This window comes from Chionomys nivalis, chromosome 23 (genome assembly GCF_950005125.1).
Source record: "Chionomys nivalis chromosome 23, mChiNiv1.1, whole genome shotgun sequence".
In the NCBI taxonomy this organism is placed as follows: Eukaryota; Metazoa; Chordata; class Mammalia; order Rodentia; family Cricetidae; genus Chionomys; species Chionomys nivalis.
In genome coordinates this window covers 47,910,433-47,938,219 of record NC_080108.1, presented here as the reverse complement: position 1 = coordinate 47,938,219, position 27,787 = coordinate 47,910,433, and the positions used below count along the sequence as shown (strand labels likewise).

At 36.7% G+C, this 27,787-nt stretch overlaps 1 protein-coding gene and 1 pseudogene across 2 annotated transcripts in view; both read right to left on the bottom strand.

The window, feature by feature from the left end:
- LOC130865307 (leucine zipper protein 2) overlaps positions 1–27,787 on the bottom strand; it is a 391,653-nt gene that overhangs the window by 327,481 nt on the left and 36,385 nt on the right. The gene's annotated exons all lie outside the window — the stretch shown is intronic.
- Positions 5,891–6,771, bottom strand: LOC130865308 (60S ribosomal protein L6-like; annotated as a pseudogene).

Sequence of the window (27,787 nt, the reverse complement as noted above, 5' to 3'; positions counted from 1 at the left end):
ACTGGTGTGGCTACTGGGATTAAAGGTGTGAGTTACCACTGTGTATGGCTGACCAGTGGGGCTGTTTAACTCTCTGATCTTCAGACAAGCTTTATTTATTAAAATAAAAATGAAATGCCACTATACTCTGGAGTACAACCAAAATCCAAACTATAGCATTCTACCAGAAGATGCCAGTTTCAGGCTACTCTAACAGTAGAAAATGAATTTATTCTAACTCCAAGCGTCCCCAACATTTTTCAAAGATCCAAACCAGAACTCCCCTATGGTACACAAGACAAATTTCATCATTAGACCCTATGAAAGTACAAAGGAAAATTATATAATTTCAAGAGATAATGGTGGAGCATTATACATCTGCACTCTGAAGGAGATGCAAATAAATATTAAGGGAGAGCTGCTCAAAGAAAGACCAAAATACATCAGGGAAAATCTTCAACTCGTCAGAGATATGATCTACCATCTAGAATACACTGTGACAAGATGTTGTCTCCCATGGACATGAGCAGACCTGTAGACAAAGGCTGCTCATTTGATTCCAACTGCTCAGACCCAAAATAATCACACAGAAACTATACTATTTGCAATACTGTTTGGCCAATACATTAAACATATCTTCTAGCTAGCTTTTACATATTAAATTAACCCATTTATATTATTTTATATTTTACCACGAGGCTCGTGGTTTACCGGTTCCTGCACATGGACGTCTTTCTCCTCCAGCAGCTACATGTCGTCTCTCTGACTCTGCCTGCTCTCTCTATGTATCTTTTCCAGCCTGGCTATATTCTGCTAAGATATTGGCAAGAAGCAGCTTCTTTATTAACCAATGGCAATAAAACTCAATCACAGCATACAGAGGGGATTGCCACATCACAAGCATGTCCTTGCATCCTCATCCTTTGGCTAGTTTTCTCACTGCCTTCTCTTCCCTCAGCAGCCATTCGTCATTGCTATGACCTTGTTCTTCTTTAAGCTGTAGTGTAGCTCTGTTTCCACTCTCACTGTTTTAGCTAGGCTTCCAACCTTTCTGCAAGCTGCCTAGTCTCACAGCTGGGGAAGCCACCTTCTTTCCTTAACTCTTGCTTTCTACATTGTCCAAAAATCAATACCATATGGAAATCATGATCCATCCCCAGCATGCGGGTGAATCATGACTGTCCTGTCCTCTGCCGTTCTGAGTGACAGCAAAGGCATTGGTCTTGAAGCAGTATTGAGTTTTAGGGCTATTTGGGTTCCCTTTTGAAATGATTCCATTCCCTAAAGTCTTTAAGGCAAATCTGTATTTGTATGACATTGAACCTGTGATGACTGCCATGAATACTTATTTTGGAGAAGAACTGGAAGCATCTTTCCTATGATGTGATGTGGCTTTTCAGTGACTGCTATAGAACACACTTTGCTTGCCTGTATCCCCAAAAATGTTTCATTTCTGACCAACCAGAAAATTTTTTAAATAATTTGACTCTTACTTTTCTCTTGATTTTTACTATAAAATGGGCTAAATGATGTCAGTATCCGCCACTGTTGCAGTATTCGTGTGAACAGAGAGGCTCAAGTGTTAAACCATTGATCTCCACCAGGAGGTCAGCCTGGAGGCAGGTGTCTGTCTGGACCAAGAGTCATTTGGAGTAGAACTTGAGGTCTATATAGCCTAAGCTTCCTTCTCTCTGCTTACTGCATGATATAAGGTGGATGTCCCAGCTGTTCATTCCTACTGCCAGGACTTTCTAGCCATGAACTGTATCTCCTAAACGTGTGAGCCAAATGAACCCTTCCTCTCTTAAACTGCATCTTAAGAGTATTTTGTCAAGGGAAAGCAAAAACTGTCATTTTACCATTGCTTGAGTTGTTGCACCAATAATCAACTAGTCCAGTATATTAAAGCGCAGGGTATAACCAAAACTCATTGACTTGCAGTCTGTGCCAAAGCATCACAGAATAAGTTTCAGTTAAATCCAATGGGATCTTCATTTGCATATGAAATTCTGTTGCCATAGCTTTTACTACTGACTTAACTATCTTCTAACTCTCGCTAGAACCACCCACAAATGTCTGCTATTTTAAATTGTCTCTAGTCATGTCCTCCAGGCTCCTCCACTCTCATAAGCTGGCTCTGATGATTCACTATAGACATTCCTGTATATTTGTCTATATGTAAATATATAAATGATAGGCAGATTAAAAGCTATAGATACATGATAGATAGTATGACATGATACAATACAAATAACATGTGGTATCATTTGTTTTTAAAAAGGTAAAACTAAATACAGCAGATATAAGTTAAGTCAAATATAGGGCAAATAAGGTTAATAACTATTACCAGATCCTGTTATTTAAACATTATTCTTGTCTGTGCTGCAGTTTAAGGGTTACATGGAGTTTTCAAAAAACACAGACATGGAATGTTATTTTTGATCTTTGGTAATTTTGATTGTTATTTTTATTTTAATGATTTTTTTTATTTATGAATATGTGTGTGTGTGTGTGCTGTGTGGGCTTTGTACACAGATTCAATGCCTGTCAGGTAAGAAGAGGGCAGTGGATCATCTGGTGTTGGAGATACAGGCAGCTAATAGCAGCCTCTTGTGAGTGCTGGGAAACTAGAGGGTCCTCTGCCAAAGCAGCAATCACTAACCACTGAGTCTGTGCTCCAGTTCCTCACTGATAATTCTATTCAGTGATAAGTGGTAACTATTGGCTCTGTTTCCTAGGAAAAGAAGATACATTCAAGGAGTAAGAAATGTTTTTCTTTTGAATAAATGTGAATCTTAATGAAATCCAGTTTACTAAAACTTTAACCTACATCACCGAGATCAAGTAAAATACCTCTATGCAGCAAGAAATATACATGGCTGGTTTCTTCACGGTTGCCTGGTGCATGATATAAGAAAAAAAGAAGTCATAACAAAAATAAATGGACTTTTACCTATATTTTGATTAGAAGATATAGATTAGTAAAAATTAATACATTAATGAAACACTTTTATCTATGAAAGAATTCTTCTTATAATGATAGAACAAAATTTACTAGTCTAAACTTTTAAAAGCTTTCCTTGCAATAATATATGGGACATTGATGAATACATTTTGCTAATGAACACTTTTCAATTCATAAACATGGAATGAAATTTGTAATTTTGTATGGAAGTCAAATTAGAGAGGCTCATTAAGTCTGCAGAATCAACATTCAGTCTTGAATAATTCATCAGCTGTTTAACGTATTTGCAAAAATGCAAATTCATTTTATTACTGAGCTCGATTTATTTATTTATTTCTTGTTTCATAGAAGGATTATATTTTTCCAATGCGAGACTCCAGAAGTTTAATTGTAAAGTGATTAACATGGAGCTTTATCTAATTAAATCAACAAAAGGAGAGTGAGAGTGACAGCAGGCGAGGTGCACAAATTAAGGAACTGTCCCACTGAATTAAACAGAGCTCTCAGAATGTTTGAACGCTGCGACAACAGAAAGGAAAGGGAATCTTTGGGCATTACAGACAGCAGATACACAGCGGCTTTGCTGGCAATCCCCTGATCTACAACTTTTTTAACAATTACAAAGAACTTATATAATGTTTCTCGTAGGCTGAATAAGAATGTGATAAAGTCAAAATTTTTGTCTCAGCGAGTTAAGCGGTCTCACAGAACTGAGTAGAGATAAGTGTTCAGTCGCATGCATGGCGTTCTATGGACTGCATCCCTTCGTTCAAAATCAGGGGTCTCGGGAAGTATTAAGTTTTACTACGCAGAAAGAACAGCCAGGGTCACCTTCATTTCATTTGTGAATCATTAAAAGATGAGTGATTTACATTTGTTCTAGTATATTTCAATTAGTTTTCCTTGGTAATTTTCCTACCTATAATCTTTTGCGCGTCTTGCTGGCCTTTATGTGGAATGTTATGACGTAGGTGTAATGGACAGACGTCACTCTTGTCAGCAGAGGTTGCAACAATACGAGCAATCCCTCAAATCTTTATGGGAACGAAATAGTACTCCTTCGTTCAAAATATAAACTTAATTAGCATGTTGAAGATGTCTTAATAAAATGAGAATTTTTAGATGAGTTCTTCAAATTTATAAATATCGTCAAAAAATTTCTAAATAATAGGGAGAATGCACCGTGTTCACTATACCATCATGTTCTAGACAAGTGGTTTTATTCAACTTATTTATTTACATTTGTGGGCATGGTCAACTAATTCCCACAGGACCTCTGCCTAATACTCATATAAGGTACTTAGCATGAGGACATCAATTGATATTATTATTCTCGAAATTATTTATTTCTACCTGACCTCAATAAAGAATGATTTTGTTTTTCAGTGTGAATTTGAAGAACAAAGAGCCAAAACTTGGCAATGGAAGCTGATTGAGCCCTGACAATAATAAACCTTCTTTGTGCTACAACAACGGGAAGCGCAAACCACACTCAGTGTAAAGGAGGCCGCTGTAGCATTTGACATCATTAAGTACCCAGATTGCCATGTCATGCCTACAAAGTACATTTCCCCAACTCTTAAAGTTTCAAAGCGGCTGTCTGAAATACAAGTTGCAATTCACTCATTAAGTTTTTCTTTTATGTTACAAGCTCTTTATTGTTCAAAGCAGCAAAATAATATAAAAGTTAAAATGAAAAGATTCAATATTTTATCTTTAAAATTTTTTATTTAAGTTTTTTTTTTTTTTATTTTAAATACTAACCACAGTTCTCCCTCCCTGCCGTTTTGCCACTCCCACTTTCCCTCCACCCAACCCCCCATCCACTCAGAAAGGGTAAGGCCTCTCATGGTGTGTTGACAAAGTCTGGCATACCAAGTTGAGACAGGACCAACCCCCACCAACAACAACCTCCAGTATCAGGGCTGAGCAAGGTATCCCTCCATAGTAAATGGGCTCCTAACATGCAGTTCATCCGGTGGGGATAAATCCTGGTCCCTCTGCCAGTGGCTCAACAGACTGCCCAAGCCACAGAACTGTCGCCCACATTCAGAGTGCCTAATTCGAGCCTATGCAAGTCCCCCAGCTATCAGTCCAGAATCAGTGAGCTCCCACTAGCTGGGGTAAACAGTCTGTGGGTTTCCCATCATGATCTTGACCTCTTTACTCATATAATCCCTCCTCCCTCTGAAAAGATTTAGGATTTTCTGTGTTTGTACATTTTTACAGTTTACTAAGGTTCCTCCAATTCCTAGTTCAGTGGAAATACATACTTTCAAATTTATATCATAAAATATAATATAGTATTAAAATGTCATTTCAATGCATTGTGTTTAAATGCTATTAAGTACCAGAAAAATAGAATTAAGTAAATAAATAGATATTAAGATTCCTGGGTTTGAATGAGACAACCCAAATTTTAAATATTGTTTTTTAATAGCTAAAGAAGTGATAAGGTTTCTTGGTATGATGGCTAGTCTTGTTTATAAACTTGACTTAGTCTAGAATCATATAAAACCCTACCTGCTGGGCATTCCTATGAGGAGTGTTTGTTTTTTTTTTTTTTTGTTTTAGTCAGATTATCTAACATATGACCATTGCCCTAAATCTGGCCATCACCTTCTGTTGGCAGTCTACATAAAAGGACATGGAAGAAGGAATTTTGCTTAGCCTGCTACCCTCTCTCTTGCTGGCTAGTCTATCTATTCTACCACTGAATCATTCCTTCATTGTACAGAACTGAGTTTAGTCTTCTCACCTGAGTAGCAGCTTCAAGGAATCCTCCAGAACTTCACTAACCGTTTGGTTTGGCTGAGACATCCATATTCGAGAACTGAACAATTACTTGATTCTCAACCTTTCAGGTGTGAGTCAGCCATTGCTGACTGACTGGGACCACATTTTTTTTTTTGACACATAAAGCTGTTTAATGAGGTCGTCAGTAATTTAGAAAATCAGTTTGTGAGGATACATCCCGTTTGTCAAAGAGAACTGAGAGCGCAGGTAGCCCTGCAGCTGAGGAATAGCTTTGATCTTCGGCAGAATCGGCGAGTCCACCGCTTTCTGATCAGCCTTGCACTGCTCTGTAATCTCATATTTCTCCTTCTCTGTGTCAAAGATCTCGCCCTCCTGATGCCTTGGCTTACGCAGCTGCTTTTTCTTGAAGTAAGCATCAGTCAGGTGTTTGGGGATTTTAACTGTGCTGATATCAACTTTTGTAGAGGTGGCGATGACAAACTTCTGATGTGTTCTTCTCAAAGGAATCTGTTGAGGGCAAGAGGTCCTGTCACAAGGAGTAAACCACTGCCCAGTTCCTTCAGGAAAACCACTCTCTTGCCCCTGTGGCGCCCGGTAAGGATGATGAGGACAGTCCCAGGAGTGATGCTGGCACGCAGGCGTCCCACGTGCTGACTGAAGGACTTTTTGTCATGGCTCAGCAGCTTCCGAGACACATCTTCAGTAGGATAATACCTGGGCATTTTTCGAAGCTTAACCACCTGGGTACCACCATTCTTGTCACCAGCAACTGGTTTTGTGACAGTGGCAAGGACCTTTTCCTTTTTCTTCTTCTTTTCAACCTTGGTTTTTGCAGCTGCGTATTTCCTTTTGTACATGGCCTTTCTGGGATACATAGCAGATCGGGAGTACCTGCCAATTCCTTTAACAAGAACTGGAATTCGGCTGCAATGGGGCTTCCCCTTCTTGAGCTTTTTAGCCTTAGGGTTACCCTTTTTGGCTGCACCAGCGGCAGGGGCATCACCGCCAGCCTTCTTGGCTGCAGGTTTCTTCACTTTTGTATCAGCTTTCTTGGCTTTTTCACCCGCCATCTTGCAAGATGGGAAAAGCTGGGACCACATCTTATATGCAGGTCTAGTGTATATGTATATTTCAGTTTCCCAATTCAGCTACTTCAGAAAGGTCCGGCTAATACCCTAACATTCCAGGTCTGGGATGACTTATTCCAAAGTTTTCATATGAATTTCTCTGTTGAAGCCACTTTAAGTTCTTTATTTGCAGATAAGTAAAATGTCCAGGGCATGGCTGTAGGTCAGACTATTTGCCAATTTCATGATCTTCGTTCATAAGGTAGATGCATGAACAGTAATTATTTAATGCAATTTTTGAAGTGAAATTAACTAGGAAAAGTTAATGAGAAAAGTAGTTGTTAAAATATCTATCACAGAATTTGTACCTCGTTTTTTAATTTGTTTTTGTGTGAGGCACAAAGGACTCTCTACTGTTTCATTAAGTCTTACACTTGACAAAAGAAGGTGTTCTAGCATTTCATGTTATATTAAAATTCGATTAACTTTGTATTATTAATGATATTTTGTTATTGTTAATTTGTTTCATGTTTAATAATGAATGAAAGCCACACTGTGTCTTCTTGTCTACTTGGAAGATATTCAATGTGTTTACCTAAAATGGATATTTTTTTGAACCATGTGCCTTAATGGCAAGACCTGGAGAAGGCTTTTAAGTGAATACTTGCCTCAATTCACACAACAGAATGTTTTTGTTAAAATAAAATGAACTAATATTTCCTTGAAATGATTATTTTAAAATGACCCTTTTATTTGAGAACTTACTGTCCTAAAATGAACAAGCTTAGCATGTTACAATATAGTTTGATTTTTGCAGGACTCTGTGAAAAGGCAGAAGCAGTATGATTTGTACAGCAATTTTTTTCTTCATATTTTCAAAAAGTTAAACACCGTAGTACATTTGATAATAATTATAAGAGTCAAATCTAAGTTCATTTGGACACATACTTGAGAAAAATATGATGTTTTGGCAAAGGTAAATCATGTCTATTGTTCATAAATTTTTTTAAAGATATAATGATTATTTTCTGTTTTATAGTGTAAGATTGAAATTTAAATAGTAATTAGTTTAATTAAGTTCCATAAATTGACTAAAATGCAACATTTTAATAATATTCATATATAATACAGTAACAATCAGCTCAGATATTCAAGTTACCATACACAATGGGCACATTTCAGTTATCTCTTACTGTATGTCTGTCTTTACAGAATATAAAATAAAAGTTAATTCTCTATAAATAATTGAGACACTTCTCTCCTACCACTTTCTCACTTGAAGACCTATTTCCTCTTGTGAGTTAAATACTTTGTGATTTTTCACTTAGTCACTTATTTACAAAAGTCTTTGATATTGACAATTATGCATTATCTTTAAAACTGCATTTCCCTTTAACACATATTTATCGTAAATTCAGATCTGTTTACTCCCTATTTTTTTCTAAACCTATAATCACAGCACTAATTCCACAAAGTTAATATATCAGACACAAAACACCCAGCCAGAGTGAAATCTGAGTAAAGATATATATTATTGTTCCTGTGTCATTAGTGACAAAAACTTAATGAGGGAAATACATCATTATCTGGCTAAATGTAGTTTATTTATATTAACTAATTACTACAGAAATATTTTATTGCAATGGACCAATTTAAAAGGAAACTTATATATGCATCATTCCTGTAGAATAGAGATTAATTAATTTCTTAATAAAAACTAGTTCAATTGAATTAGAGTCTGTTAACCAGTAGAATATTGTAGGGAAATATTTTTAAAAATCACAGAAAAAAAACTGATAAAGCATATAAAAATAATTTAATAAGGAGGAAGACAGTCATGTTGGGAAGAGAGAAATCTGGAAGGGTAAGCATTGGGTGAACACTGTGTGGTAATCCCAGTGGAAAGTGACTGACAAAGAAGATGGTCTGGAGTAGAGTTGCACATTAATACCTGATGAGATCTTTCTGTTTCTATTGACAAACCCTTATTATGGGAGGGAAATATGTGACCTTGGGGTTAAGAGATGTAGCTTGGTTGGTACAATACTGGCCTAGAATATACATTGTTGTAGATAGCATGCTGAGTGCTAACCATAATAGCATGTTAACTTAGGTATGATGGTGCATGTCTTTAATCCCAGCATGGAATCAAGGCAGAGCCAGGAGCATAAGAAGGTTAGGGTTATCCTTCATATGTAGCTAGTACCAGGCCAACGAAGACTATATGACACACTGTACAAAATAAAAATAAATGAATAAAAATCACTATGAAATGTTCTTTGATACTTTGTGTATTAAATGCACAATGAATTTAAAGCAATTACTAGAATGTCTAACTAACCCAAATTACTCATGGATGTTATTTACTAATATTTAGCAGAATATAACATAGGGATCATGAGTCTTAACAATCCTGGCAACCTAATACAACAAATTATAAATAAAAACCAAGTAAATAAATCAATTAAATGATTATACTGATAGAAATAGAAGGCATTTTTACTGAAAGGGTGTAGTCAAACAAAGAATCTGTGACAACCATTAGACTATGCCAGAAGAATCCTGAGTTACATCCTAAGTGTCTGTCCTTATACTGACAGACAAGTGTAGTCCTCACCCTTCATCAAGGATGCTTCTCTTTGCAACAGGCAGAGACTTCTACAGAAACTGCAACGAATCAAAATGCAGAGATGTGAAGTCCTGTCATAATGGTTACACGTACAAAACAAGTCTGGCCCTAAGGCTCAGGGAACATTGCCTAAGTTGGAAAGACACTGTAAGAGTCAGCAGGTCAGGGAGTTTGCTCTGAGATTGATGTCACAGGCTACATAAATAAATTCTCACCAACATGAATGCCTAGATGTGAGTTGAACAAAAGAAACAATGAAAGACATGCATGCTAACATGGATGTAGGAAAGCCCAGGATGCCGCCTCCCTACACAAAGAACTACAAGAAACTATGGAAGGCCAAAAGAGGAAGAAATAGACTTCCTCAGTTAAAAGCACATCAATCGATTATTCATTAGTAAGTGGTCATCTCTGAAAACATACATACAAGTAACATGCAGACCGAGAAGGTTGTATTTTTATAATTGTGTGTGTGTGTGAGACACACACACACAGAGAGAGAGAGAGAGAGAGAGAGAGAGAGAGAGAGAACAATTAATCAAAAAAAGGAAAGTAATTTGAAGGAGATCAGGGAGTGGTACAGAGAAGTGTTTGGAGGAAGAAGAGGGAAGTAGGGGATGTAATTATGTTACACACACACACACACACACACACACACACACACATATATATATATATATAATAAAAAGACATAATTTTAAAAAGCATAGCCATTTTGGCTAAAATGAATAAAACAAATGAAACTAAATAATAGTCCAAAAAATCAACCAATACTTAAAAGAAATGGGGTGAACACTCCATGGGAAAATTATATTCTCTTCAGCAAATAATACTAAGAAAACTATAAAACCACAAAAAGAAGAATGAATTTGTCCTGGCTTAGACCAACACAAAAATCACATTGAAAGGTTTTCATAGTTTAAATTGACCAACAGGTACCAAAACTGTGACACTTCGCATGTGTCTAAAATTTCAACCAAAAGAGACAAATTATGTGTAAAAGCTTCAGCACAAGAGACCATTAAAATTATTCAGTAGAATTTACACATGCAAAGAAAGATTCGACAATATGTGCATTTCAAAAGTACATGAAATAAAATCTTTCCTGTGATAAAATAAGCAAATGTGAGTTCTACAGTATAAGGGTACCAAGGGACCTGAGCAGACATTTTCAATGCCTGATATCTAATTCAGATTTTCTTTCTCTTGGACTACTTCTCTAATATTTGAGCACAGGTTTCCCATACAATGCTTCATTTCTTCCCCCAATAATTGATGGTGGGAAGCCTCTCTCCTACCTGTCTTTATGTTCCCACATCTTCAAAATGAATTGTTTAAACGCATTAGTTATGCGTGGAAAGTAAGAGAAGCATGCACTGTTGAATTCCCTGTTGACTACCTTAGATTGAAAGCCCCCAGGCATAGATAACTGTAAAAATTGAAAAGCCTCATTAAGTAGAATTTGAGAAATCTCAGAATGTTGATAGTGAATAGCTTTCTAGCTCTAAATTTCTGTGTTGCTTCTTAAAGAAAAAGATCTGTTGTACCCACTGCTGAACATGGCTTTAATTCTGAGCTCTCTCTTAGGAAAATCATGCTGGTAGGTTGAAATGCAAGAAGAGACTTGACCAAAGTCACTGCTTAAACAGTCAGTCAACCTTGAAACTGGGATCCAAGACTGAACACCATTTTACTACAAAAGACCATTTGTCTCTTACAAAACTAAAACCGTCAACCTTATAAGGATGAAGTTCAACATGAAACTGGTTCAATTGTCTCAGCAATGACTAAAAGACAGGGCTTATCCGGTGTCAGGCATTTTCTGAAATCTAAGATAAAATTGCCTGTTTCTTATAGAAACTCTTCCTCTTGCCTCTGAAAATTCTGTAAAACATAGAAACTATTTTGAATGATCTGAACATATTGCATGGGCCATTTACTATCATGATCTCCTGGTTGTGAGCCACCATGTGGGTGCTGGGAATCAAACTCAGTTTCTCTACAAGGTCAACAAATGCTTTCACCTGGTTAACTGACTGCAGTCCCACTTCAGGAATTTCTAAAGGCAGGTTTGGCGGTAAAGCAAGATCTTTGCACAGAGTGTCCTTATTTAGCTTTTACAAAAAAAAAAAAAAGTCTGGTAAACAAGTTCTCATTTAAGCTAGTTTTTCAGTAATTCAAATGTGTTTGAGCGTTCCAAGGTCTCTCATTCTCTGTCTCCCCAGGCCTCATGGAACCCTGCAGAAGAGGAGGTGGGAAGATTGTAAGAACCAGAAGGGATGGAGGATATTAAGGAAACAGGTCTGGACACAACTGGACTGATGTACTTATGAACACATGGAGACTGCAGCAGCCTGCAAAGGTCTACACTAGTAGGGTCCCAACATTGGGGGAGGAAGTTGACACGAGCCCCATTCCTAACCCAGGAGCTGTATTCAATTAATAACTACTTACAAAGGAAAAACAGTTTTCTCTGATGGAGTCTCGGTGAGAATACACACAACACAAGCCCAGGCCACATACACAGCAGTAGATGGCTAGCATAAAACAAAATCAATGCTTCCTTTGGAGGATTTTTGTCTTGACAGTTATTACCCAGATGATATGTCTGGATGCTGTTCCAATTGGATTCATCCTCTTCATCCTCCTTAGAATACATTAACATTAGTTCTGAACTCATAATTGAATATTTTCATCAAATTTTCAAGATGTATGATCATAGGTGAAAAAATCTTGCTTACTCTTGTTCTTGGCATTGTTTGTGTGGTGGTGTGCTGGCTTGGGTTCCAGACTTCTTTCAGAAACTATTGATTTTTCTCTTGGCCGTATTTCTCCCCTGTTGTTAAGATTTAATAATATCTACAATTTCATACTGGTGTATATTTACTGGTTGATTTTTGCAAATATGTTGTTGAATCTACACAGTAAATTCTTTTGGGTACTTCAGACACAAAACTGACATTTACCATTTTTGCAAAATAACTTCTAACACAAAGTTCATTAATTTTTATATTCAGTATTTTGTCCCCATTTTAAGAGTTCTTCTAGTTGATTTTATTTTCTCAAACTTGAGCCTCATATTTTAATTTTTTTCATTTTTATTGAGCTCTATGTTTTTCTTCACTCAACCTCCCTCCCTCCCCTCTCCCCTTCCACCTTCTCATGTGATCCCCTCATTTTCAATTTACTCAGGAGATCTTGTCTTTTTTACCTTCCTGTGTAGATCCATGTATGTCTCTTTTAGGTTCCTCTTTGTTGTCTAGTTTCTCTAGGGTTGTGACCTGTAGGCTAGATTTTCTTTGCTTTATGTAAAAGCCACTTAGATGTGAATATATGTTATATTTGTTTTTCAGTATCTGGGTTACCTAAAATATTCAAAGAACTCAAGAAATTTGAAATTAAAAGAACAAATAATCCAATAGAAAATGTGGTAAATACCTAAACAGAGAACTCTCAACAGACAAATCTAAAATGGCCAAAAGACACTTAAGGAAATGCTCAACATCCTTAGCCTTCAGAGAAATGCAAATCCAAACAATTCTTGAATTCTATCTTACAACTGTAGGAATGGCGAAGATCAAAAACACCGATGACAACTTATGCTAGAGAGGATGTGGGGTAAGCTCCTCCATTGCTGGTGGCAGTGCAAACTTGTACAGCCACTCTGGAAATCAGTACACCGAGTTCTCAGAAAATTGGTAACAATCTACCTTAAGACACAGAAATACCACTGTTGGGCATATACCAAAAGATGCTCAATCACACCACAAGGACATATGTTCAACTATGCTACTAGCAGCATTGTTTGTCATAACCAGAACCTGGAAACAGCCTAGATGCCCCTCAAGTGAAGAATGATATTGGTTCACACAGTGGTAAATAATATTAACATCTTGAAATTTGAAGGGAATTGGATGAATCTAGACAAAAGGCCTCAAAGATTTTTATTTGTATGTCATGTAATATGTTCTTGTTACTGAATTCTTTAGCTCTTAAGCAACAGTTCATTTTACCTTATTCCAATGCATGTTGATAATAAAATTCTTTCTTTTGAACTATGATTCATTTCATTAGCTGTAGAATTATTTCCACAACTTTCCTTCCTAAGCATTATAGTATATAAGTCTTCCGGAATCTATCCAGCAGACAGGACATCTGATAACATGCATGTTAAGAACATGTAGGAAACTGGAGTGATGACTTCGGAGCTGGTTTAGGATGACATCATTGTTAGGTTTGTGTAGAAGGAGCTGCGGGCCTGCTTTTCGTCCCACCCAGCTCCGCATGGCTAGCTTAGCCCCCTAAATAACAACACACAGATTGTATTCATTTAAACACTACTTGGCCCATTAGCTCTAGGCTCTTACTCATATCTTGCTTTAACCCATATCTAATAATCTGTGTAACACCAGGAGGTGGTGTCTTACCAGGAAGATTCTAGTGTATGTCCATCTTGGGCTGGAGCTTCATTGCTTCTGACCTCACTTCCCTTCTTCCCAGCATTCTATTCTGTCTACTCCACCCACCTAATTTTCTGCCCTATCAGGCCAAGCAGTTTTCTTTATTGATTAACCAATGAAACAACAGATTGACAAATGACCTTCCCACATCAGGTTTGTTTCACTGTTGGAATCATCTGTGTTTTTATGATACTGTTTATTACTGGAATTAATATTCCAGCTATGTGATCTTTTGGATTGTAAAAATATTTATTGGCAGGTATTAACAGTGGTGAAACTGCAGTATCAGTAAGCATCCACTTTACTGTATGGGGTTTTATTTTCCATCCCACTTGTTTCAGTACCTTCTCCAAGTAAGGGTAGTAAGAATGTTCTTCTGTGAATAGCTGGTGTTTCTTCTACCTATAGATTATTTCTTTATTCCAACTCTCTGAGTATTTCCTGCAAGCCATACTCCTGATAATGATGACAACCCTTTCCCCAGCCATCCACGGAGCTTACAGGATTCTTCTCGGTCTCCTTTGCATGTTTGGTTTTGCCCAGAACCGCACATCACACCACTGACTGCTTAAGGGCCAAGTGTGTCTGCCACTGAGATTGCTTGGGACATAGTTACTCATGTCCTATAATTACACTAGAATATCCCAGGAAGCTCTGTTTCACGAATGTCTTCCTACGTGTTTGGCTATAACTAAAGATTTTCCTTGTGAATTTATATTTACAAGGTACTTCTCACCACTTTTCTAAATTACTAAAATACCAACTAAGTACTAAAAATAAGATGAACTTTAGGAGTCACTTCAAATTGTTTCATTTTTTACTATTGCTGACTGCACATATTTTTGACATATTCTAGTAGTTCTTTAATTAAAATATTCTAAACTCCCATGTCCAAGTTTAATGGCTTATGCAATACAACCACAAATTTCTTAATTTTTTCATTTTTCATCCAATCAATCAATCATCATCAATTTTCATTACTGAGAATTTTAATACTGAGACTTTTCTCAGTACTTTGCAGTTTAATTAGAGGATACACTTTATTTTTAAACATGTAAATCAAATATGAGAGAAAACACACATAATTCTATCAAAATTTTGATATAAACATTAAATTTAAAGCCAAAGGTTTCATGTCTCAGAAAAATCACATCATATACATATATATACATACATACAAATATATAAACTAAAATGTATTTTAATTTTATAGAATTGCTAAATTTTATTCTTCATATTCTAAAGGTGAAAGTAATATATCCCTAATTTGTATTAAGTATATTAGCAAATAAGCTTGTATCTACCTGAGGGATTAAAATTTTTTCCTACGATTTTCAAATTATCCCTTTGAGTGAGTCTTTTCTCTTGGCATTTTCGACTTCACAGAGGAACTGAAGTTCAGCTTTGCCTCTTTGGCATCACCCTCACAAAGAGACATCAAGCCCCCAGCTTCCGTGAACTGCAGAAAAATACTCCAAGGGCAAACAGTTCACTTGTTGAACCTGAGCAAAGACGTCCACCCCCCCCATCAGAACTGTAAGGAGAAACATTTCAACTTCTCTATCCCAGGAGAGCAGGAGGATGTTCATGAAAATGACATTTTTATCCATCTTTCCCAGAAAGCAAAGAAAAGCTGCCACTTGGGATAGTGAGCTGTCTAAGCAAAGAAAGCATCAATACCACTTTAAATGCACACACACGTAATGGTTTTCATGGGGGTATTTTTTAACTCACATTGTTTTATTGGTCCTTCTCTTCTCTTATCTATGTGACCCTCTTCTTCTTCTTACCTCCCTTTTCTCGGTAGCCTCCTCTTTGTGTGCAGGTGACAGGAATCTTACTAGGTTTTGCACCCCCATAAAATCTCTTTCTTCCCTCTTCCATCAGCCTTTACAGTTTTATGAACTATAAAACCCACCCATGCACACAAAGACAAACAAAAATATATGAGCTTCATGTGAGAGGTAAAAAGTCGAATTTATATTTCTGAGGTTATTTTTCAGTAACGTAAAATTTCAAGTTCCCTTCACTGCACCAGTTATGCCATGTTGTCACCGTTCTTTCAGGGTACATAACATTTCATATTGTTTATGCAATTTATTTTATTTATCCAATTTTTTGTTGGTGGGCATTCAAGTTGGTGCCATTTGTATCCATCATGAATAGTGAAGCTACAAATATGGGTTACTCAGTTATCCCTATGGCATGGCTTAAGAGTCTTTGGTATATCCTCAGAGGTATTATAGCTGGGTCAAATAGTATTTCCATATTTATCATTTTTATGAAACTTCATAGTATCTGTACCAATTTATATTACTACCAGGAGAGAAGGATTTCTCTGTCCACATATCCTCACCAGAATGTCTCACCATTCATTTTCTTAATCATAGTTAGTTTAAATGAGGTAAGATGGAATCTTTAGATTAATTTTACTTTTCATGTCTATTATTTATAAAAAATGTAGACACTAAAAGATAGAAAGGTCTCCCTGACTTATGGATTGATAATATTTTTAAAACATCCAGATTATCAAAAGTGGTCTACAGGTTCAATGCAACCCCCATCATAGAATTAAAAAAATACCCTAGAGTTCATGTAGAATTATGAAAGCCTGAAAGTAGATAAAGCAATCCTAATCAGAGAGAACACAACTGAAGACATCACAATACATGACCTCAAATTCTACTCCAGAGCCATAGTGATAAGAACAGCATGATGCCAGAACAAAATAAGTATAACAGACTAGTGATGAAATACTTATCAGAAGTACTGAATAGGTGGCTTAACTTAATTAAGAGAACCTGACTTCAGTATCGAGAATGCAAGTTGAGTGGTCCACAGAGACCTGTAACTCCAGCCCCTTTCAGACCTCTGTGGATACACACACACACACACATGTGGCACACTCAACACAGATACATATACATGTATAGGGATAAAAATAAAGTAAATGTTAACAATCCATGCCTCTTAAATAAGAATAGCATCTTCAATAGATGATAGAAAACTTAAAGATAGTTACAAGAGAATTTAATTAAAGATTTATTTCTCATCTTTCACAGAAATCAGTTGAAATTGGGTCAAAGATCTGAAATGCAGAACTTGAAATGATGGAGACATTTTAACATCTAGACATATTATGGTATTAAGCAAAAATTTCTATTTCAGGAATAAGCTACATTGTATTGAGCCCTGGTCAAAGGACTCCTCTAGAAACCCCCAAATATCACAGGCTCTTGTCAAGGGTGTGAACTATTCTCCATTATTTTCCCCCCAATAGATAGATCAATCACACCCCAGATCATGGTCCATGCTCAGGATGACTTGACCAACACATAATGGACTCTAGCTGCTTTTCTTTTTCTTTTTGGGTAATCTATTGTGTGTGCTCCTATTGCTTCATTATTTATTTTGTCTTACTGATTTTCTTTCTTTGTTCTAGCTAATGTTTTGAATTTATTTTTTATATTTTTGTCTATTGTCATTCATCTTGCATCTTTTTGAGAGAAAAAGAACAGGAAGTTTGTTGATTCTGGGCATAGAGAGGAGTTGTAAGGATTTGGGAAGGAGAAAGAACTGATCAAAACTATTGTGTGAAAAATATTTTCTAAAAGCTGAAATAAAATCATAACAACTATCAATATGTTTTATATATTTATTTGTGTGCATATTTATTTGTGTGCACCTGTATGCATGTGTGAGTGCGCATGTGTGTGCACACACTCGTGCACACAGGTATGGATGGCTGTGTGTGCTCAGCAGTCAGAAAAGGATGTAAGATTTGTTGAATCTGAATTTACAGGTGGTTGTAAGACAGCTTGGTTGTTATGTGGATCTAGGATCCGAACTTAGTTTCTTATAATGAAACGGTAAAATTTCTTAACTGTTGAGCCAACTCTTCACACTCAGTTTGATTAGTGTTTCATTTAAATGCAGATAATACAATTTTCATTTAGGTTTAAAATATTTTAAGTGATGGACATGAAACATCAATGTCTACTTCTTCAATATCAGGTAGAGAATGAGGGCCAGGAAGTAAAAGTTGGAAGAAAAAAAAAAAGCCAGGAGAGGGTAACCTGTTCAGTCCATTATTTATTTATTTTTTTTAAAAAAAAGTCAGTGAGACAATGCTAAGGAATTTCCAATGGTAGGATAAACTCCAGCCCCTAGAAGTGCTCTGGCTTCTACCCATGTGGCATTATTCCGATGCATCAGATCTAGACATTATCTGCACTAGAGCTATCAAAGTAGTGCATGAAAGAATTTCTTCTAAAAAATTCTAGCACCTTAACTAGGTAACAGTATCCATTTCTTGTTCAGAGTTTTTCTAGCCAACTTTGGGATGGCATTCATCCTTTATTTCTTCGCTGAACCAGACTAGACATATTAAATATGATAAAATGAGACTTCAATATTAATCGGGAACATATTCCTTAGCTTTATTTTTAAATGTGAGTGGAGGGTGGGTCTGTTTTGAAATATTTCCAGCAGTCTATCATTCATAGCAATTAGCCTTGAGAGAGGTCTATTATTGAAGTAAGATGGGCAGCTCTCTCTGAAACAAGTGCAGTTAATTCATGAGCGTGTGCCCACAGTTCTCCTTTCCAGCCCCTGCTCAGTTCCTAAGACTTGCTAAGCACAGTTAATAAGGATGGATGATTCTCACAAAGGGTGAGTTTTCATCTGTGTACGTGCAGATCAGGTTTTTCTGGCTGAGAACATGGCCATCCCTTCTTACTCCTCCATTTGACACAAAGATGGTTTAACTCCTTTAAGCCTTAGTGTATGGGTGCACCCACCCACCACAGCAACAGCAGGAACATTCTGTGGCTCTACTGAATGTTACGCAATTTGTCTCCTTCAACCTTCTCTGTTTCAGCAGTTTCTGAACATAGCCGTGTGCAAATCAGCAGTCCTGATGACAGGCTCTCCCTTGGCTCTCTCGATGCTCATAACCCATTTCCAAATGAAGGAACGAGCTCTCCATTTTCTTTGGGTGCCTCTGTATGACTTCATACAGATAGTGCACATGTCCTCAGATATCTTTTAGCTCATATAGACACAGTCACGCTATTTGAGAACAAATTAAAGGTTCACTGTAGGTTTTAGGAAAGAACAGGCCTTTGGCATGAATCTTTTTCTATGGCTTCCAATACAGGTGATGGAAGATTCTTGAGAAAGTTAGAATGAATCAAGTCATTCTGTTTATAGATGCCTTCTTCATGTTTTGGAGAAACCAAACACATTTTCTTAACATAGTGGTTTTTAAAATTCTGCTAAGGAAATCAGGCTATATATATATATATATATATTCATATATTCTAAAATAAACAGGCTAAGCCTCCCTTTGTTTATTGTTTTTGACACATTGTCTTTCTAAGTTGGCCATGCTGGTCTGAAACTTGTGATCCTCTTGCCTCAGCAACTCCAGTGTTGGAATTACAGGCATCCCCCCCCCCGAATGCCTTGATCTTACCAAAATATTTAAAGTCATAAATTTTCAAACCAGGAGAGATGTCTAACAAAGCACATTCTGTGTTTTAATTCTCCTGCAGGTCACAAGCAAGAAGGTGATGTGTGTTCTTTTTGATCATAATTATTGGCTCAGAATGCACAGATGTGTTATAATTTTCCATGTCCCATCCTTTAACTTTCTCAATTTCAAATTCACTTGTTAGAATTGTTTTGTTTTACTTGCTCATCTCTCTCTCTCTCTCCTCTCTTTCTCTTTCTCTCTCTCTCTTGTATGTGTTTACGTGTGTGTGTGTTAATAGCATTCTTTATTTTAAAGGAATTATCCCCAGAATAATTATAAAACTCTAAATAAAAGTTCATTTCCTGTAGTAACATTGACTAATAAGTATTGCCTTTTATACTGATCTTAATCAGAAATGTGTAATAACCCAATTGAAAATAAAATGACAGACACTTCAAAAGATAACGAACCATCTATTTTAAGAATGAGAATGATTGTTACTCATGACTAACCAAGAAAGCTACTAAAGACATTCACATAGACATGATTAGTCTCCAAATAAGGGCTAAGAGAGTACTAGCTATATTATTTGACTGGCTATGAAGCCTGAACCTTTGCTTCTTCTCATTCCATGTACTATTTGTAACTAGAATATTTTTTTTCACACGATCTATGCATCAACATTGTCAAGGGCAGTGGTACACACCTGTTGTCCCAGCTGTGGACAACTTTTGAAGATAACTTGTTCTAATTTTCCCTATGGTTTTTAATAAGTATACTCTCATAGGCCTATGTATACAAGTTCTGCTTGACGGATGTAGAAATGCTGGCTTGGTTCATTAATTTTTTTGTTAGTATGAGCAAGTTAGGACTTCTCTGATGCTGTTCCTCTAATATTCTGTCATTTTCTCTTCATAGTTTCCTCTGCTGTATGCTTGAGTTTAAGGTGTGTTACATGCCTCTTCACGTTCTCTTAAATCCTGTTACTGTTATGAAATACATTGGGATATTTTATCTTAGGCTCTTCATATTTACAAACTAAATGTCATCTAATGTCTCAAACTTAAATCATCAATTCTAATTTTATTTTACATACAGTGCTTTTAACCTTTGAGGACAATTTTACCTTTCTTGAAGATAGATTTAGTGGTGATTTTATCTTACCCTTTTTCGTTTATACTACTCAGAAGACAATTAACATCATTAGTATGCTATAGTTTAATATCTAGATTTTAAATGAGATCCTTAGTGTCACTTTTACTTAACAGGAGACCAGAGACTGAACCCAATAGGCCCTCCAGTCTTTGAACTCCTCACAACTGTAAACCAAAGTAAAAATTTTCTCTTATGAATTAAGTGTCTGTGGTTTTATTCTGTTTGCTTAATTACCAAGGCACAGTTCACAGAACATCACAGTTATCCAAAGGTGCTCTGCCTTGTTATTTTTTAAAAAAAAAAATATATATATATATTATGTATACAATATTCTGTCTGTGTGTATGCCTGCAGGCCAGAAGAGGGCACCAGACCCCTTACAGATGGTTGCGAGCCACCATGTGGTTGCTGGGAATTGAACTCAGGATCTTTGGAAGAGCAGGCAGTGCTCTTAACCTCTGAGCCATCTCTCCAGCCCCTCTGCCTTGTTCTTGACTACATGGCTTCTTCCATCTAAGTCTTCTGGCACAGGCAATCTATTGTTTCTAAACAAGTCCATGGTTATATGGATCATTAGCTTTTGGCTAAACAAGAAAAATAAGAAAAATAAACGTAGTTCATTGGATGGAAAATACAGTATCAAAGCCTTATGAAGGGGATATTTCCTAAATTCATCGTCTAGGAAAGTGTTTCCAGCATCTACCATAGGCAGCGGATAGAAGAGAATAACGACAAACCCCAGGGCAGTGGTGGAGACACAAGTCACAAGCGCGCAACTCAGTAATGAAATTGCACCCACCTACAGTGTTTACACACAAATTCTGTTGGCTGCATATGTGCATCCTATTCTATGTCTATTTACATACACATGAATTATATATACTTATGTATAGAAATATATACATTATATGATATATATCAACTTTGTACTCGTATACTTTGTTTAAAAGTTTACTATAAATATATATAGTATCTATGTATATGTATATGCATGTGTATATATGTATGTATGTAGTTATGTATTTCCTTCTGATGTTTTCAATAAAAAATAGAATAGACCAAATTGATAAATTACCTCAAAATCTTAAAATGAGCCTGGCTCTTAAGTAACAACAAAGACTTGAGGACTTGTTTTCAACAAGCAAATGGAAAAATGACAAGAGAAAACCACTTATTTTTGTCCCACAGAGATGGTTTGTTTACAGGTAGAGAATGTTTATTTGCTGTTTATCTGAACAAACTCTCATTGTTCATGGAGCTTAAGGAGTGATTATGAGGCTGTCTACATACAGAGCAGGGAAGGAGCAGCTTGTGAGTTTGGAGGGCAGGGAATGCTAGTAGATGCTGGAGTTTATACAGCTACTGTGTGCCACAGCCTTAGCATTCAGCTACTTAATTATTTATCTTTGCATACTAAAAATGAGACAAATCATTTAAAATAAATTGCCACAAATGCTGCTAAATAATAGCTCTGAAATCTATACAACAGCAAAAGATTTTTTTTTTAAAGTATTCTCTGAGGCTCCTGCTGTGGGCTTTGGGAAAATAAAGCAATGACTAGCTAAATGAGATATATTACAAATCAGTGTGAACCACTGCTATGCTTATATATTTTATATCAGGAGAACAGAATATTTTAAGTTCCAGGCATAGTTTTTAAACTACATAGAATAAAACAACCTAAGAAAATTATTTTGTAGCTTAGAGGTTTCATTTTAAATAAAATTTAGGATAAGGCCTGTAGGTCAGTATTTAGAAAAACAAATGGAGAGAAAAGTACCAATAAAAAAGCAATTGAATGAATGCAAAGTAACTGCTTGATATTAACATGCCTCAAGCTTACACCCATGCATATGGTTTTCCTAAATATTGTAATGGTTATGATTAAAGGACACAGGTGACAATCTGATTCTCACTGTACTTACCAATGCCAGTGTACTAATTTCAGTAGCAAAATCACAACAGTTTCATCACATGAAAGCTGATCAACAAGTGGGAACCAGTGGCTTTACCACCGTCCTTATACCATTCTCAATGGTCTATTCTTGAAGCTTAGGTATCAGGTATTTCAGGAAATAACTGATATCATGACAAAGAATCAATGATTTAGTCTTCATTATAGGTTAAGTTTATTTTAAAACAAATAATTAAATTAAGGCCTTCATCTACTTCATCTACCTCGCCATTAACTTCTGAGGAGACTATCATTTTCTATCTCTAGAGAAACAGCAGATCAAACAAGAATCAATGGTGCTAATGCACAATATATTAGGTATTAATGGAACATTAGATTAGATGTTAACAGAAAAACACAATAAACATATTAAGCCAATCACCTAAAAATCCACTGATAAGTGATTCCATCCAAGAGACAGCACAAGACATGATTCCAACCAATACAGTGAGGGAACTACTGAGGTTTAAAAAATATTTAAGAAAGAAAGAATAATATCTGAGCTCTAACACATCAATATGCATGCTTTCCATAGCTTCAAGGCCTTAAACAAAGATTACATACTTAATAATATGAAAGTATTACTGTTAATAATTGCATTGTGCTTTTTAAAGGTTTTTAAGTATGATTGGGTAATGTTTAACATCTAGAAATTGCCATGAAATATTTCAGTGGATTTTAGAGAGCTCAGTGCATATATTTGTATATAGCTAAAATTTGTAAGTTATTGCTAGCTACCAAAGTTAGCATGGGGAGTCCCATAGTCTTGAGCATTCTTTTGAGTTAGTGGGTTGCATCCTCAGCTTCCTCGATTCTGAGCCTGTGAACATGGCTGTGTGGCATTTTTAGCGTGGCATTTCTTGCATGGCATTCCTGCGCAGGCATTCTTGCAGGACATTCCTAGCATGGCAGCCCCTGACTTTCAGAAAGTCTGCTGGTGTGAGTCAGTTTCTCTGTCTAATCCTTGCTCATCTACCTATTCCTTCTACCCCTCTGGAGATCATTGGCAAATAACATTACACAATTAGATTATGAATGTCACAGCATTAATATTCATCATTAAAACCCCAATTTTAATTTAAAACTGTGTGCCTTGGAACCTTGGTAGTGGTGGGAAGAGACCTGGGCATTTTGGGGTTGTTTTAGGGAAGCTTTTTTGAAGAGACTGACAATGGACTAAATAGGAAACTTAGCAGAAGCAAGCACAGATCTGTGATGATTCTGAGGATTTTATCTTAATCTCAGGAGTCCTTTCCTTGTTAGCGCGATTTCTAGAAATGACAGCTTGTTTGGGTGATCTGATGATGGCAGTTCCTGGATAGGATCCAGGCTGGGGTTTTAAGAGGTTAGGATGATAAGCCATCATGTGGACAAAGGGGGAGTCAGAGAAAGTTGAATACAGCAGTATCAAGAACATAGATTTTGCCGGGCGGTGGTGGCGCACGCCTTTAATCCCAGCACTCGGGAGGCAGAGGCAGGCGGATCTCTGGGAGTTCGAGGCCAGCCTGGTCTACAAGAGCTAGTTCCAGGACAGGCACCAAAACTGCAGAGAAACCCTGTCTCGAAAAACCAAACCAAAAAAAAAAAAAAAAAAAAAGAACATAGATTTTATGTAAGCTAGGTATGAACTGGGTTAATTAAACCAAAAAAGTTACGGTACCAAAAATGCCAAGATACCAAGAGGAAACACGGAGGAGAAACACTATTGAATCCTGAAGAGGTGGGACCTGTCAGAACAAAGCAAATTGAGGATGCCTGGTGTCAGAGAGGCTCCAGAGAGACAGGAAAATGATGTTTATAAACTGTTCTCATGGGTTAGCAACTGCAGAGACTCAGTGCTCTAAAACAACGGGGAACATTACAAAGTGGTGACTGAACAGTCCAGAATGCCCAGTTCTACAGAACCTGAGCAGTGAGGGAGGCCCCTTCTTGACTCAGCAGAGAATGGGTAAGTGATGGGAAGCCAAACACAGAAACTTCCTTTCCTATATGTCCCATAAAATACTATTAAAAGGACATGAAGCTATACAAATCTAAGACACAAACATAGCCTCTTTATAGTCCAAGATACTATATGCTTATACTTCAAATAAAATATCCTTTCATTTTGTATCTATACATGTATATAGATAAATATTTATGAGTGTATGTAAGTATATATTTTTGTATACAGATAGAAAGATTAAGATAAATTGTGGTGGACTGGTGTTTCATCACAGTAGTGATAATTTGATTAAAATCAGTTCACAGTCTTAGCTGACAACCGCTGCAAGTATCAAGCAAAGAAAGTAGGGTCGTGTATGCTAATGTTGAGGACTGGAGTTTAATTAGGGTATTTCCAAAGTGGAGAGGTTCTCCTTGGTATATTAACAACATGTACACTGTACTTGGATATTTTAATGTCCCCATATTTGAGTCAGAATACTTTTTATTTTACTAATTGAATGGTACAATATTAAGTTTAAAACCAGACTATGGAGACTGTGCGGTGGTGGTGTATACCTTTAATCCCAGCACTCGGGAGGCAGAGACAGGTGGATCTCTGTGACTTTGAGGCCAGCCAGGTCTACAAAAGCTAGTTCCAGGACAGGTTTCAAAGTTACAGAGAAACCCTGTCTCGAAAAACCATCCAAAAACCGACTTTCTGCAACAACATATTGCATGTACATGCAAGCAAATATTGCTAATTTTCAAAAAGAATATAAAGTGTCAGATATTTTTAAGCATTAGAAGTGCAATTTCTGTAGATTTGATAGTATTCATAGTTGAAGTTCAATAACTTATTTTTCACTATATGCTATATTTATAGAATGTTCATACTCGCAGTCTCTATTAATTAAAAAATTCACAACTTGTAGAACCTGTGAGTTTTGAGAAAGCTAATGATTTTATTTATATATAATTCAGTGTTGGGTAGTTTAAGCCTTGTCCATATGGATTGAAAATTTTAGATGAACATACATTAACCATGTTGAAGGGAGCTGATAGCTGACAGAAATCTTGCATCTTTACAATGGTGAGCAATAATTGTGTGTGCTCATGATACAACTCTGATCTCAGAGACCACTGACCACAGAAGCTGCAAGGCATTCCCTTCACACCTGCTCACTTTTAGGATGACTGTGACTTGTAGCCACAGATCAGGCTCTTGGAAAGCTGCATGATGGAGTGCAGCAATATGAACACAAAACTAAGAATCCAGATGGGGACAGAGTCTGATGTTTGCAATCACTCTGTGACTCTAATCACTATGCCTGTTACCTTGCCAGCTCTCACAAAAAAAGCACACAGTGATAAAAAAGTTTAAATGTCTGGTAAAGAAGGAAAACCCCACAAAATTATACTAATAAACAAACACAATTAGAGATGAGAGTGTATCCAATGGTGTGGAATGAAGATTCCATGCTGTTTTCCAATAGGCAAAGCAGGCACAGTCATCTCTGAAGATGCATACTAGACTGTTCAGGACATCTACAGGTTAACTGTGACAAGCCAATGTTCTGTTGCAGACACCAACGCTCGCCATCTTTCTGTTACTGAACACATAGCTTACTGACTTACAGAAGAAAGGAGTTGTTTAATTCTGAGTTTCAGAGGTCTTAGCCTGGAATTGGGTGTTACTGTGGCTTTGGATGCAGCAGGGATTCAGAATAACCAGGGAGTAGCAAATACACTCACCTCAGAAGAGGAAGCAGAGGAGAGAAGAGGAGAAAGGGATTGGTCCCACTGTGCATCCATCAGCCATGGTTTTAGCAGCAATTACAATATGAGCAGAAAAGCTTTGTAAGATATTGGTCTATGTTGGGATGTGAACTGTGAGTGAACATTTCAGTATTCTTTAGATTTTCTTTCCAGGAAATAGATTGTTCAAGCTGCTTTGAGGTAGACACTTTGAAGGAAAAGAGTTGTGTTGGAGACAATTAAGTGCAATATTCTAATAAAGAGTAATGAGAGGTGGATGAGTCCCCAAGTAAGCTGTTGGATGTCTCGGTGAAGACTATAATAGTGACTATAATCACTATTTAAATGTGTGCATGTCACCAGGGTTTATAAAATACGATTTAAAGAATCATGTTCTCCATAGTGTAATCTTTACTGGCTAAATTAACTTGCTAATTTCCGTGTATTTATTCTTTCCTAGAAAATCTCCAGGGTAAAGAAATCTGTGGATCTCACAAGCCAGTGCTTCTTCCGTGGGAATCACTTCGCTCACTCAATGTCTGTTCATGCCTTCTGAAGCTAGTATTGCTGGGTGGAACAAACTGAGAAAAAAAGGGTTTGACTGTAGGATTTTTTTTCTTTTTTTGCATTTTCAATTAGCCTTGAGGTTTTATGAAAGGAAGCTTTTCTATTTTGTCAACAAAAGCAAAGTTCCTGTACCTACTAGGAACAGAGGGCTGAGACATATTCTCAATAGCAATCAGCTAAATCTCAGCAAAGACCTGAAGCCAGGAACTGAAGCACAGCAGAGTCTGTCTGTGAAATCCTGCAGCTAATCTCTACAGACAGAAGCCCAAATCCTCTATGACTGACCAATTATAAACTGTTCTCTATTCAGCTTCATTTGTACTTTGAGATTTGCGTTTGAAAGTTTTTTTAAAGACTCTTCTCTGGGAAAATTTTAGAGCTCTCAAGGAGATGAAGAATCTGTGGAGGAAATGAGGCCATGATCCAGAAACAGAGCTGCTGAGTGACCCAATTAATAACAAACGAAGGACGTGCCTGAATAAGGTCTGTTTTTCTCAAGGCTGAGGTAAGTGTGGATTGTGTGTATTTGTGCGAGGGAAGGAAGGCAGAGCTGTAGAGTAGAGAGCATCCAAGAACATGGAGAACTTTCCAGAAAATACCAACAAATTGGAGTGTGAGAGAAAGAGTAAGTCACGCAGGCAGATCTGGCTTCAGCAGAAGAGAAAGACACACAGACAAAGATACACAAACATTCCAGTTCACACATTCTAATTCAATAGTAGTAAAGTAATACAATGAAAATAACAATGAAAATAATCGGCCATACAGTCAAATATTTAAAAATATCCTCAAATATAAAGTTGGAGAGATTGGTCGGGGTCACGCGTTCTTGTTTCAGAGAACTGGAATTCAGTTCCCAGATCCTTGTCTGGTTGCACAAAAATGCCTCTACCTCCAGCTACAGGCAATCTGACTCTCTTCAGCCACCTGCACACACACACACACACACACACATGTACACACACACACACATATATACACACATATGAAAATAAGTCTTTTGTAAAAGAAAATTATAAAATATTCTGTTATTTGTTCAAAAGTAGGTATCTTTTTATACTTAAACATAATTTTTTAAAATATTTTAGTAACTAAAA